Here is a 14,176-nt window from a genome sequence, read left to right on the forward strand (position 1 = left end):
AATTATTTGTCCTTTCTACCATTTATTCTTCTGTCTCACATGGAATCATTCTTCACGCGGGAGAAATCCATCCAAAATCCATTTTCCTCTCAATTGTAAATGAATCATAACGCATGTTGATATGCTATTTCAAACATATTGAGAGTAGAAGCAATCCAGATGATAAATGGCTTTTATGCTATAATGACATGAACAAGGAGTAGAAATTGATAACTTGTAGTTTGAAAACTGAAGATATATCGTCGTATAATGACATTATTTAATATCAGATTGCAATATTTCGATCTCAAATATTGCAAACGGTATGATATCAGGCATCGGATGAAATTCTAAAACACATCGTGCTTAGAAACAATAGAATGATAATTCAAAAAGACATTATGCCATCTTCTTTTTGTTCAATCTCACTTCTATTTACAGGAAAATTGAGGTCCTTCTTTCCATTAGATTGTTTTATGCTTAATGAAAGGGGTGCATGTCGCTGTACAAATCTTTCATTAAAAAATGCATGTGCTTTCAAAGATTCCAAATAATCTATTTCAAATATTGTTAAGTTGCAGCTTTAGAATATATATAGAAAGGAATGCATAAAGAATGTAATGTTGTATGTCAAATACAAGGGGGTAAATTTAGCCTACCAGCTAAAATTGGGCAGAACTAATTCCGAGCCTGAGAATAATCCCACACAATCATGTCCTTCGCATTGAAAATACCGAGGCATGTCTTTTTAATGTTTCCTGGAAAACTTGTCAAAAAAGTTAAATGTGCTCTCATGTGTTAGGGCGAGGTTCGCCGTGTCTTTTGCATGCAGCATGCTCAAGTCAATACGTCATGATTTTGATAACATTTGAAGACTCTTCGCGCCCCAATTCAGAGCACAGTGCCTCCGGGCGCACCCCAGGGATACATCAGTCCCCCAAGGATAAAAATTAACGCTCTAGCTCATATGGAGGCTACTAAAAGGCAAAGTCACCCAGGGCTGGTAGCTAAGAGAGAAAAAGTTCATTGCCCGAACGTCTAGGGGTTCGCTTTTCCTGACATTTTTTTTTCTTCGTGATTATTTGATATCTGATAACTGCAATTAAATTTTTACCAGCTGTTCCTTCGAATTATCATGTCGTATCAGGCATGTCGTGTTATAGTCAAACCATGGAGAACTGCAGGTGTCGTAATTCACTACAATTTTAAACATTGGATTTTTGTTACGTCAATATATAGAGTTATTGTTACGTCATAGTGCACTGTGTCAGGTATCATAATTCACTAAATTGGGTTTTTGTTACGTCAATATAGGGTTATTGTTACGTCATAGTGCACTGTTTTCAGTACCTCGGGGTTGTCAGTCACCAAGCGAGTGCTAATTAACCCAATGACCTAATTACTTGAACCACGCTAAATCACCTCGTGTGCAGCCAGACTAGAAGTTCGTTAGATATGAGAAAAATATGGATCTATCTATGATATATATGAGACAAAAATTGTGAAAATTTGAAAAAAATTGGGTTCAATATAAAAAAAGTTTGAAGAAAATGAAATCCCTATATTGAGATTCGGAACTTTGAAAAGAAACATGCATGTAAAAGAAATAGCTCACCAATTTGTCAGAAATTTGAGGTTTTCTCTTCTCGAACATTAGCTGCCTTCATAGGCGAAATTTTCTGGTAAATTCTAACAGTAAGGTAATAATTACACAACGCAAAACAAAACAAACCTTCGTCATAATGGGCATTTCCTATACATCTCCAAGACTAATAGATTGCAATAGGAATAAAATTCTTTTTAAGATAATGCTTGAAGAAATGACCATGAATCGTAAGTAATAATGGACTCGTTATTTTGAAAAACCCTTTGACGAATAAATCATATATTCAAACAATTTTAAAGCCTTTTTTTCTTAATGATTAAACTCCAAATTATTATTGATTTTCATATCATTTGATTTTATTTCATGTAGTTAAAATGAAACTTATTGTTGGAAAAAGAAAATACACCATTAATTAAATAAAATTGTAGTGAAATAAGAAGAGCTGCTTTGATGCTGCTTCATATTTTTGAGTGGTCCTAACACCATAAATTACCAAGATAATCTTATCATTTAAGTTGTGTTTCATGTCGAGAGAGGTAATCATTTCCTAATTTTGTTCCATCTTACTTCCTTTGCAAGAAGTTTCAGTTTGTCAATTCCAGGTGAAGTGTGAGACAAAAATATGACACCATTTATAATACATGGGAATGTGATAACAAATGATACTCTCACAGATCTTAACAAAATAGAATTATCTGGTAATTAATACAAGCAGGCTATTTCAATAAGCATGCATTGCTACTGAGATTGGAGAATTATCCACCGAATTCAAGTTTCTAAACTTTATTTTTGAGGAGGAGTTTACATTATTTCACCTCAAACTAATTATTCTTCCTTTTCTTTGAATTTGTCTTTGATGGAAATGGATACCAAGTAACTGTAATTTGGTGTCAGACGGGTTGATGAACTGAGTTTGTATATGACACCTTCACGTAAAGGCATATTGTCACAGTCAGTTACACCAACGAAACCGACTAAAAAACGATTATGATCAATGGCATATACTTGGTCTGTTTGATTTATGTTTTTTTTATTTATGTGACCGTGACATATTAATAGGATAGGAGGTTTTCGCTCGACGACGTGCGACGGATTAAAGAACACAGTAAATGTATTAAAAATGCCTGTCAAATAACAATAAACAGCTGGGAGGTCTTTGTCGATAATTGCTGAGCAGGAAAAACAGTTTCGTCTCACGTTTCGGAGCTGACCAAAAAACAAAAATCGAAAATAAGTCTCGAGAACGAAAAAAGAAGGTTTGATTCACCAATCTTTGACAAAGACCTCTTGGTTGCCCATTGTCATGAAGAGCATTTGACAATAGATTTTCTATGTTCTAGAATCCGTCGTGCGGCTTGGAACGAAAACTCCTTTATGATGATAAATTACGTCTGTCACGTTCAAGTATTGTAATTTACATCACCTTGCATGTTGCTTGTAATTGATACAGTTAACAGAAGCATACACGTATGATGATACGTTCTTGACTTGATTGTTAGATAATTAAGCGTTAAATCAACATGTTAAGGTTAGGTTAGTGACAATTTCAAAGTGCGACTTTACCTTTTTTGTGACCTGCCAGACAAAGCTTTCTATTGTTGAACGTATTGTAACTTACATTTGTTAGAATAATCAACACGTCTGACTCTTTGCTATTTGATACTTCTTTGTTATTTGTCTGTCACCGACATTATCTCATAGAACCTTTTATTAAGTTAGCCGTAACAAAGTAAACAGAGTGGAAATCAACCATTATACTTTAAAAAGAAGTCATTCCGTAACCGTTTGGTATACTACCTTGGTTATGTCAGCAGAGTGGGAAAACTAACCTTCTTATTTTAAATAAATACCATGTCAGAAAGTCACTTAAAAGAAAGTTCGATTAGAACAGGACAATGAAAAGTTTCTTTTCGAAAAGACAGGCCAGTTCGGAGTTCCATTCTGCGCATGATCAGAAGAAGGTAATTTGTACTAAAGTGGCATGGTGGTTTGATATTTAATGAGAAAAGCACCAACTTTGATGTCTTGATTATTCATATATTATTTTGATTCATATATTCTTTTGAATTTGGTTTTTCATTAGATCCATAAAAACAATGTGTCCATTAGCGACTAGTATTCCACAGTTGGCCAAGTACGTTCATATAACATGCTATTGCACCCATAGCAGAAATGCAACAAATACCTTCATAAAGTGTTCATTGGTGTGCAATTCTAGTCACTTGGTCTATTCAATTTCTTCATACTGCTATGTAAGACATGCTTACGTAATATCTTGATTTTAAATCTGATTATCATAATGAAAGAAATGAAAGGTCATTTGACCAAAACTGTCCATGAAGTAACTACGAACTGGTCTATTATAAGCGAAAAAGGGTCCATTTATTCTTAACATGTTTTAGTTTTTCTATAGAAATAAAATCATAGTGTAATTGATTCCCTGTTTGTTAGTAGTTATCTAAAATATACATTTCTAGAATGGCTTTTTAAACACACAAACAATGAGAGTTTACCCCTTTTTTTAAAACAAATAAAACTTATTCATTTCGACACAAATCTTGATTCTTTTGATTTAAACTCAATTTGCCTTCCCTATTATATGACATTCTTCCAAATTTGAATATAGTGGTTTTAGAGTTCATATTCGGCAATGGTTATTCTTCTTTGGTACCATGGTAACCTCTTGCTCCGCCCCCTATTTGAGTAGAGAAATTAACAACGGAAAGCAATGCTATACTACTTCAATCATATTGCTTCCTGAAATATGCAACGCTTTTTCATTGCAACCAAATCCGCTGCTTCAAACATAATGGTAAATATGAAAAAAGGTCGTCGCCCACTTGTAATAAATGATTTCCTATAGTCCCATAGCCCTACGGCGATGGCTATAATAAGGACTAAAGAGTCAATCGTATTTAGATAATATGGAAATGAATGATGCGCTCGAAACTTCGGAAGAGAAGTACAAGCTATCTACCGATGAAATATCGCCCGAGTATTTTTGTTTTGAGGAAATACCCTATATTAAGAGCGGCGATGCTCTTATGATATTGTACTAATAAACAGGAGTTCTTGCTGATGACCCCTCTCAGAGAGTTTTTTTTTCTTCTTTTTTATCTCTCTACACAATTCATAAACGCGCTTTCTTGTTTTCTAAAGGACATTCACCTTATGCGACATACAAACGAGTTTTTTTTTGTAGTTCATACATAGATGATGTCGATGCAATACATTTTAGACCACCTGGGTTATATTTGTGCTTTTTTGTTCTTTTCTTTATCCCTTTTTCACGTTTTGTTTATATTGTGATATCGGGCATGGTGGCTTAGCGGTAGAGCGTCCGTCTCATGAACGGGAGGTCGTGGGTTCGATCCTCGGCCGAGTCATACCAAAGACTTATAAAAATGGGACCTTCTGCCTTCTTGCTAGGCGCTCAGCATTTAGATTGGAGAAGGGTAACAATAACATGTTATGTTATGCAGGGCCCGCTGGTAGAGCAGTTTCCTAACTGAAGTGGCTATCCTAGATAAATAAAACGTTATTATTATTATATTATTTAGCATTGTATTTTTTCGATGCATAGTTTAATATGAAAGAGATTCATTATTTTTTTCGATTCCAAAATAATATCTGTTTAGTCAGTTAATTACCGTATCTTTCGCCAAATAAAGTATTAAAAAAAATGTTACTAATAACTGTAGCTGAGTATATTTCATACAAAAGCTGATATAAAAAGAAAATCACGGTTAAATTTATTTATCACGCATGTTAAAGTTAATCAATAATTGTATCACAATTCTAAAATACACCTTAATTTTCATTTCTTGAAGTTGTTGCTTAATCATGTTTCAGTAAATGTGATTACGCTGAATTTACGCAGGCACCTAATTCCTAACGGCAAATAAAGTATACTTGGCACCACCAATGACATTAAATTTTAAAGAAAAATAAAATAAATCAAGCTCCCCAAATCAAAGTTGAAAAGGTTATCGGAATTATGATTTGTAGTTATCAGGCGTCCCTTTCTTAATACAGTTTAGAGTATCTATTTTTTATTTTCCTACTTCCACTACCATCACAATCTTCTGGCAATAAATTACCTTAATAATGAAGATGACTCTCCGAAATAATCCCATATATCTCCTAATGAAAGAAAGGCGACCCCTTAAAAGGGCTACACCTACTTCACCAATTAATAATTGTGTTGGGGTTAATGAAATTTTTTCTGCAAGCGGGAGAAGAAAAAGTGGAAATTATACGCAATCAGACGTGTCGGCTGCGTCAGAAACTTGTATCATATGAATTTGACGACGTTTTGGATTTTTTAAATGGAATCTTGGCCTGACGTAGTTGTGAGGACGGTCAGTGAACTTTTGAGCAATGAGTAAGGACTTTTTTTCAAGGGCATAGGTGGAACAAGAAAGGTTACAAGAAGCCGATGTTGATTACTTTGAATTGATCTTTTGATTGGGAATGTATACGGGTTTAGGTATTTAAGTGTGAACTACAATCGAGAAAACACAAAGTAGTCAGAGAATTATCAGTTTTGGTAAAAACAATAATAATAAAAAAAATGGTGAGTTTTCGCATGCATCGCGACGCAGATCGGATTCAAGAACAGAGTAAAGCATTACAAGTATCCGTCAAATGACCAAAAACAGCTGAGTAGTCTTTATCGAAAATCAGTGAACAAGAACAGCAGTTTGGTCCTAATTTTCGTAGCTGATGGAAAAAAATGACCACCCAAGGGAAACACAGAATGTGGCCTTTATAGACAGGTGGTCACTAAAGACATGTGGTCACTATAGACAGGTGATCGCTATAGACAGGTGGCCACTATAGGCAGATGGCCACTAACACAGTTTTGACTGTATGCTGTTTGTCCAGAGTCCAGAGGGCCGATTCATAAAGCTGATCGTAAGTTAGAGCGACTTTAAGAACGACTGGTGATCCTTTCTTACTCGCAAAGTCATCTCTAATGATTATACCATTTACCACAAGAAAGGATCACCAGTCGTTCTTAAGGTCGCTCTTTACTCACGAACAGCTTTATGAAACACCCACCAGGGGGCCGTTTCATAAAGCTGATCGCAAGTTATGAGCGACTTTAAGAACGACTGGTGATCCTTTCTTGCACGCTAAATCATCGCCAATGGTGTGTACCAATATACAACAAGAAAGGACAACCAGTCGTTCTTAAAGTCACTCTTAACTAACGAACAGCTTTATGAAACTGTTGTTTCGATTCACCTATTCGACAAAGACTTCTTGGTTGCACTTTGTCATGAAAGACATTCGACAAAGTATTTACTGTGTTCTTGAAAGCGTCCTGCACACTATGCGAAAACTTCATAATGGCTATTTCACGATGTAATCCAGAAAAGGGGATGTGAAGAAAAAAAGTGTAATAGCGAGAATAAGTTTCGAGCTCGAGATCTTTTAACGAGGACAGGTGTATTAGAGACAAACATACGAAATGATTTCAAGCCTATGTATAATTTGGCTTAGCTTTCTTTGTCAATGGCCATATGGCCTAAAGGCAAATCTTCATAATTATTTACATTTTCATCTGATGCCAGGGCATATTAAGAGTGTGCCGCTAATAACCGTACACGTAGACCGACCTATACATGTGCTTGGAGGAAAAGAAATATCGACTTTATAATATAACTATATATGAGGCTCATACTCTAACAGAACGCGAGATCTACCCTTCTCGCCCAGTAATCTCTCTTTCGTAAACTACATCAGCCCGCAATAGAACAAACCGAGGCCAAATTTCTAACCCTACTTCAGGAAATCCTTTCGTTTGTTAATATCGGAAATTGCCCCTTTCCCAAGGGTTCCTAATTAGGGTCCGAGTCCTCCCTTACAGTGCCCGACGCCGGTCCAATACTATAGCCACTCGGGGACACCTACAAAATTGTACATCCATGGGACTACATGGTCAACGACAGGCTACACATCAAATCTCTATACCAATTCGCCTCCTCCCCTCTAAATTTTGACACACTTTACCCCTTCCTTTTTTGGGGATGGGGTTGGAGCTGGATTGTCTTGACTAACTGAATAAGATATGTGCCCCCCCAAAAAAAAGAAATAATAATAATAATAATAATAATAATAATCGCACGCTATTTTCATTTAACATTTCTTTACATTTTGTTTTGCATAACTTCACGGACGATATTAAAGGGGGGCAGCTTTCATGTACCTCACTCCCCATTCATCTCATTTTATATTTGCGAAGAAATACTTTGAGATTTTTTTTATAAAATAACAAATTGGGGAAAATGTCTTCACTGTACTCGATTTATTTATAAATATATCGCACCCATCTCCATCTTGATAAAGAATCGTACACTCATTTCCTCCTCTTCTATTTTTCTTTCTTAAAGCTTATCGAAATCAAACCGGAATATGTGATTAAAATTTTCACCTCACGGAAAATACTAATTGGAAATCGTAAGAACTTAATTCACTGATATAATGGAATTACAGAGCATATTCTCTGAGAATTTGAGAAATCATGTTTTGAATTCGACTCTACCTCGGTTTCATTCGAGTGTGCTTCAGAAGTGCACATGATGAAAAAAAAATGTTAAGGCTCGTTGAATGCATTGATGTTATTACTGTTAAAAGGCCAAAATGTGTATCTAGTGGAGGAACTTATGACAGTTTTGTAATACTTTCCGTTCCATTTTTAAAAAGATTTCGTGCGATACATCTGTCATCGAATCTCACAAGGAGTCTCCTTGTAATTTATCTAGTAATGTGCGATGGACAGAGAGACGAACGTGAAGTGAATTACTGCAACAATCAAAACCAGAAGCACATTGACATTTCACTGGACAGGAGCACGCTACAGGAGAAATCAAACGCAACTAAGTTTTAACCTATCAAAGGCGTGCATTTATTTGGGATTTACGACTGATCTTTTGAACTTCTCCTGGAATCAAGATTTTGAAAAGTCATGGAAGGGGAGGAAAGTTCTTAACTAGATCAAGTGTAGTTCCGTCTTGAAAGTGTCTACTGGTCAAAATCCATCGTGACTTAGTTTGTGAATACCAGGCTTGACCACTAGCGTAAAAAAGGGGGCTTGGGGACCATGACCAGTGACATGACAAGAAAAAAACAGGCAGGAAAAGAAAGAGGAAAGGGAAAGGGTGAAATATGATAACAATATCTTTATCAAATATGTCAAAATGTATCACAAATTTAGATTTTTGTACAAAAAAGAATTTTTTTGGATCGCTCGCTTCGACTACTCAAACTTTTTAGATTATTTCCGCTCCGCCAAGTTTGCCCTCTCAAAGTCTTTGGCTCATTACTGGGCCTGACCCCAGAAATTGAGGGCGCCGGAATTGTATATGGTGCTGCCAAATTCCTGAGTAAGTGAAACTTGTGAACCCGAAAAATTTGAGGGTGGGGTGGGTTATACAGTTATTATCTTTTAGTTTGGCGTTTGGAAAATTAAGAATTGTGTGATATTCAAAGATATTTTAAAGTGAATCTACCACACTGTATTGCCTACTTTATTCATGAAGATTTACCAAAAATATCACTTTTGTAAAAAAAAAAATGGAGTCTCCTTCCCTTTCAAAAATAAGCATACAGTACGCCAGTGTTAAGAATATGACCCCCCAAAAAATATAAATCTGAGTAATGTTTTCTTTACTTCATCAGAAGATGACATCTTAGAAAAAAAAACAGATGTTTGTCTAGACAACACAAAGCTGACAAATTCATAATCATGTGTAATTATTTCTGCTACAAGCAGTCTGTATAAAGGACCTATAGAGACCGTTAAGAAACAAGACATTTTAGGCGAATTACGTAGGTCATCTTTGTTTTGTCAATTTTTACTCACCGTCTGGTGATGTTTAGCGGTTATGTCCAGCTTGACAGCTCGGAAATGTTTTCGATCTTACAGCACTCAGCCCTGTCCACAAAGTGACGGCTAAGTGCAAATGCTGTTAAACTATACCCATGGGTTTTGTCTTTTCTTGAACTCCGTTAAGTGAGCTTTCTGCTCTACAAAAGTAATTCCATCCACTGACTTACCCCTTTTCTCTTGTTGAACACACTTAGAATAAAGGGTTAAAGGTTGCACCTTAAATGCAAAGTTATTGGCATCTTTTGGCGTTGAATCTTGCACCATAGTGGAAAAGGGTAAAAAGGGGCACCTTTAGTTTGCAACGGAAATACCAGTATGCACCCTAAGATGTCTTTTTTTCTACAGGTATAAATCTGCACCTTAATAGAGTAAAATTAAAGGTATGAATTACTTCTTATTAGTGTTCATAGTTGCAGCCAAAAATGAGCTCTGCTTGTTGGTTTTGAAAGGTACAAGTTCAAGGTTACATCCGTTGTCTGAGGGTCTTTACGATTATTCCTGTTTAGCATTTGCCTATTATTAATTTTGGTCAAAGCTGGTAGTGCGGCATCGTCTTTGATCATCCCTAATATGATACCACATGCACCCACCTGCAAAAAAAGAGGCTGTTCTCTTTATGACGAGCACTTCCTGCAAAATAAGGCGGGGATTTTTGTCAATATGCTTCCAATTTGGACAACAAATCAGAAACAAGTTTCCCCTTTTTCCACCTCCCTTAATCACCTTGTGTTGAGGTGTGATATGTTTGTTTCTAAAAACACTTGACACATCGGCTGAAGACCTCTGCTTCTCGCTTCCCGGTGAGACATTAAAACACAAAAAGCGAATGGACACTGAACTCCATCTTATAATTTAAATTGGCCAATGAACTCTATCAATGCTGTGGGCAGAGTTTCATTCTGTCAAGAGAAATAAGAATACACGATTCTGTCAAGTATATGACGGGCAAAACCGATGTCAAGATGGCCGAGTTTTGTCATTCACCGATCAAGCCGATGTCGCCGATCTGGGAAATGGGACAGAAACTGCCATTGAAGGTCGAAGTCATGGAAAGTTTATGCATCCAGTCTGGGGCTGTGGACATGATGGAATGATCTCCCTTGGTAGTTCGTAGACTATGATATCAGCAAGATCAAGGGTATCAACAACATGAGTTTTAAGGGAGGTAACCGCTTTATAAGCCAACCTAATCATTTCGTTTGCTTTTTTTTTGCTTCTCGGGCTTCGCTATGTTACAGTCACAGCGTCTGAACCGATAGCAGGGGCCCGTAACACAAAGTTTAGCAATGATCGTAGAACATTTTCCACGATTGATTGCATTGACTACAATGTACAATTCACCGTGAAAAAAAAGCGTACGATTGATTGCGAACATTTGTGTTACGGGACCCAGACCGACAAAAGTTTTCACGTTAAAAATGACAAACAATTATTGGTCGGTTTGGAGTCGGTTTTATTGGTGTAAGTGGGGCAAAATTTGTATTTTTTGGTATGCACAGAGTATCTGCAATGAGACAGTAGAGCCCCTGTAGCGCAAAGGGTTGGGATGGATTGCCAATAATTATGTAAGAACGATCCCGAGTGGTCCTCAGTCAGAATCCTGAACAAAATACACATGCAAAACTATTGTTGATTGGCCATTGCCATTCGAGTGCAAACCAAACATTTGTGCAACGGGGCCCATATCCTTGAAATCATCGAACCTACACTGAATCACGAACAAGTGGAATAATGATCTTGAACATAGCATGACAAAAAGTGAATCATTCCCCCGGCAATGTCTTCATTTCTCATCATTATCTTTGAGCTATACTTGGATGGGCATCGATGAAAATACTTGGTGCTTGCTGGAAAAGAGTAGAGACTCTCCCTCAAAAAGGGTTTTCAGATGGACATTTTGTTGACATCTAAATGACAGGAAGTTCGAGTGATCTACAACGGAAATGTTGCAAATTGTTAACATTGAAATGCTAAGGTGGAGGGATCATGCACCCTCTTGCTTACATCTAGGAGAAAATCTTAAGTGCTTTCATCTCTTGTGTCATCCGCTCGAACAATGCTGCATCAATTTTCATTAAAACAAATTCGAATTCAAGGAAAACATTTCAAAAAAAATCCATGTTAAAGTTGCATGCAGATTCATGTTAATTAACTGAATTACCCTTGAATTTTAAAAATTCAATGCATCGTTGATTCACAAAACTACCATACAGAAAATAATAATAATATGCAACATTCATATAGCGCTTAATGCAAATGTTTCTAAGCGCTGCATTACTATTACCCCGGCTTTGGGCGCATCGAGCATGCAAGGAATTCCTTCCTACCGGGTACCCATTTACTACACCTGGGTCGAGAGTGGCAAATGTAGATAAACGCCTTGCCAAAGGACGCTAGTGCTGCGGTGGGATCTGAACCCCGGTCCTTGTGGTTCAAAGTCCGAAGACTTATCCACGGAGCCGCAACGCCTCTATACTTCAATTATTAGATTTAGGAATAAATACCTCTATACTTCAATCTTTAGATTTAGGAATAAATCATTTTATTTTATCAGTTTTTTATAGTTCAATGGTTCAATTATTCCGTTTAGGATTTGTAGTCCTAAGGAGAATTAACATGATGAACATATGGTTCCAATCCGTACCAGATTTCGACACAAGTCCAAGGGAAGATAAAATGAGTACCTGGTTAAAGATGTGAAATATATGAGTTGAAAAGGAAGAGACAGAAAGAAAGAGGGAGCGCGAGAAATAATTTAAGAACATTCCCTAGTCACTCTTTTGACTCATCATAGAAAGCAACGTCCTTGCACTTCTATTAAACTAAGATAGTCTGCCAAAATGAAAGCCCCTCTCAATCTTCTCAGTCTTTATAGTCGTCAAGATTCAAGACTAAAGTCCTTTTCTCAGGTTTCCGATTGAAATAATCAACAATTAGTCAATTTATCCATGGACAGATCTTATCAGTAGTACATGGATGATAATGTTCACATTGTGGGTGACACGTTACGTACACGCGATGTCAAGTTTTGACAACATTAAGATATAAATTGAATAACAGTTTAACAATCAAATTCTGGCGAGAAGTATGTGTCATCGTGTCATGAAAATTTATATTTCATGTACTTGGTGACAAGCGGGGAAGCTCGGTCACACTGCATAACAGACCAATAACCGATAATAACCCCCTTCCATCATAGACCACATCAGCCCTCAACCACATTAAAGGTACAAATAACTGAATTTATTATAACATGATTGGCATCTGCCAATATTCTTGTTCGAAACATACAAAAAAGAACAAATCAAATATACCATTTGAGGAACAGAAGCAAGTAAACAAAAACATTAGTATTCAATCAAAACTTAGGTCTAATGTATGTAAAGATGTGTTTGGATGGATGCATGGGTGTCATGTGCGCGCGTATATTTTGCGATTTTGATATTTTGACAGAGGTGAATCAATCACATATATTTCTTTTACGATTGTGACCGACGTGATCATCCAAGCGGCGTGACCCAGGGCTCCGATCACGAACCTCTATTGTTTAGTTCACATGTACAACATGATTACATGCGTACGTTACAACTGCAGGATAGCCGGTAAGCAGTAACGGATTGTTGCATCTAAATGTGACAGTGAGAACATAGAATGCTAATCTTGTTTTACATCACAGATAATTGATGACATCATCATTATGATACTGACGTGGAGACCAATCAATGAAAGTTTTGATGAGCTCTACGAGACATCGTTCTGGTCTTTTACATAATTCTCAGCATTTTTTTACATTGAAGAGACACGAATTCAATCGTGACAGATCTAATCAAGATCAGTAAGATTCTAAAGTTCCCTTTTTGAGGCGATGATGTTAGTCAGATATCAAAGATAACCAGCGACTGAAAAGTTTAGATTTCATTGCCAATATTTCCATCTATCTACTACGATTCGTCTTTTTGTGTCTGAATATAACTGAGATTATGATGTTTCCTTGTCTTCAACTCTGTCCTTCTATTTCTTGTGTTTACACGAAAACATTAAAAAGTGTATTTCAAGTGCACTAAGCTAATCATTTATTATTTTTCAGGCATTTTGCCTTGTCAGAAATCATTCACTCTTTCGACAACTGAAAATTCTATAGATTATTTTTCACCTCAAACTAAACTATTAAGAAGTAAAATCCTGGGGCCGATTGCACGAAAGAGTCTTTGCCAGAACCGTCTTTCGTGTCGCCCATTTATTATGATGCGCCATGTGAAACGCATTTTAAATAAATTACCTGCAAACATATTTTATTCATCCGTTAAAGCAAATTAAATCTTTGTTTATCAAATGATGTGATACATCATGAAATTGTATACAAAATGATTTAAATGCTAGCTAACGGATTTCATGTGTTTTTTCATACATTTCAGAAATATCCCGCATACAGCTTATCATAAAAGATAGGCGACTCGAGACGGTCCTTGGAAAGACCCTTTTGTGCAATTGGCTTCTGAGTTTCTTCGGTGGGTTCTCTCAAAATATATTTAAGTGTGGTGAGGAAAGAAGGTTCCCCATCAGAGAAATGGTCATTCAACTCTCAGAGTTCATTGAAGACATGCGATCAAAATATCTTTTTCTAACTGTGTTAAGCAAATCTAATAATATCTTTTAATTCTAAATATCAATGGGGTATTTTGTTTTATTAAGGG

This window comes from Lytechinus variegatus, chromosome 13, assembly GCF_018143015.1.
Source record: "Lytechinus variegatus isolate NC3 chromosome 13, Lvar_3.0, whole genome shotgun sequence".
NCBI classification, from domain to species: Eukaryota; Metazoa; Echinodermata; class Echinoidea; order Temnopleuroida; family Toxopneustidae; genus Lytechinus; species Lytechinus variegatus.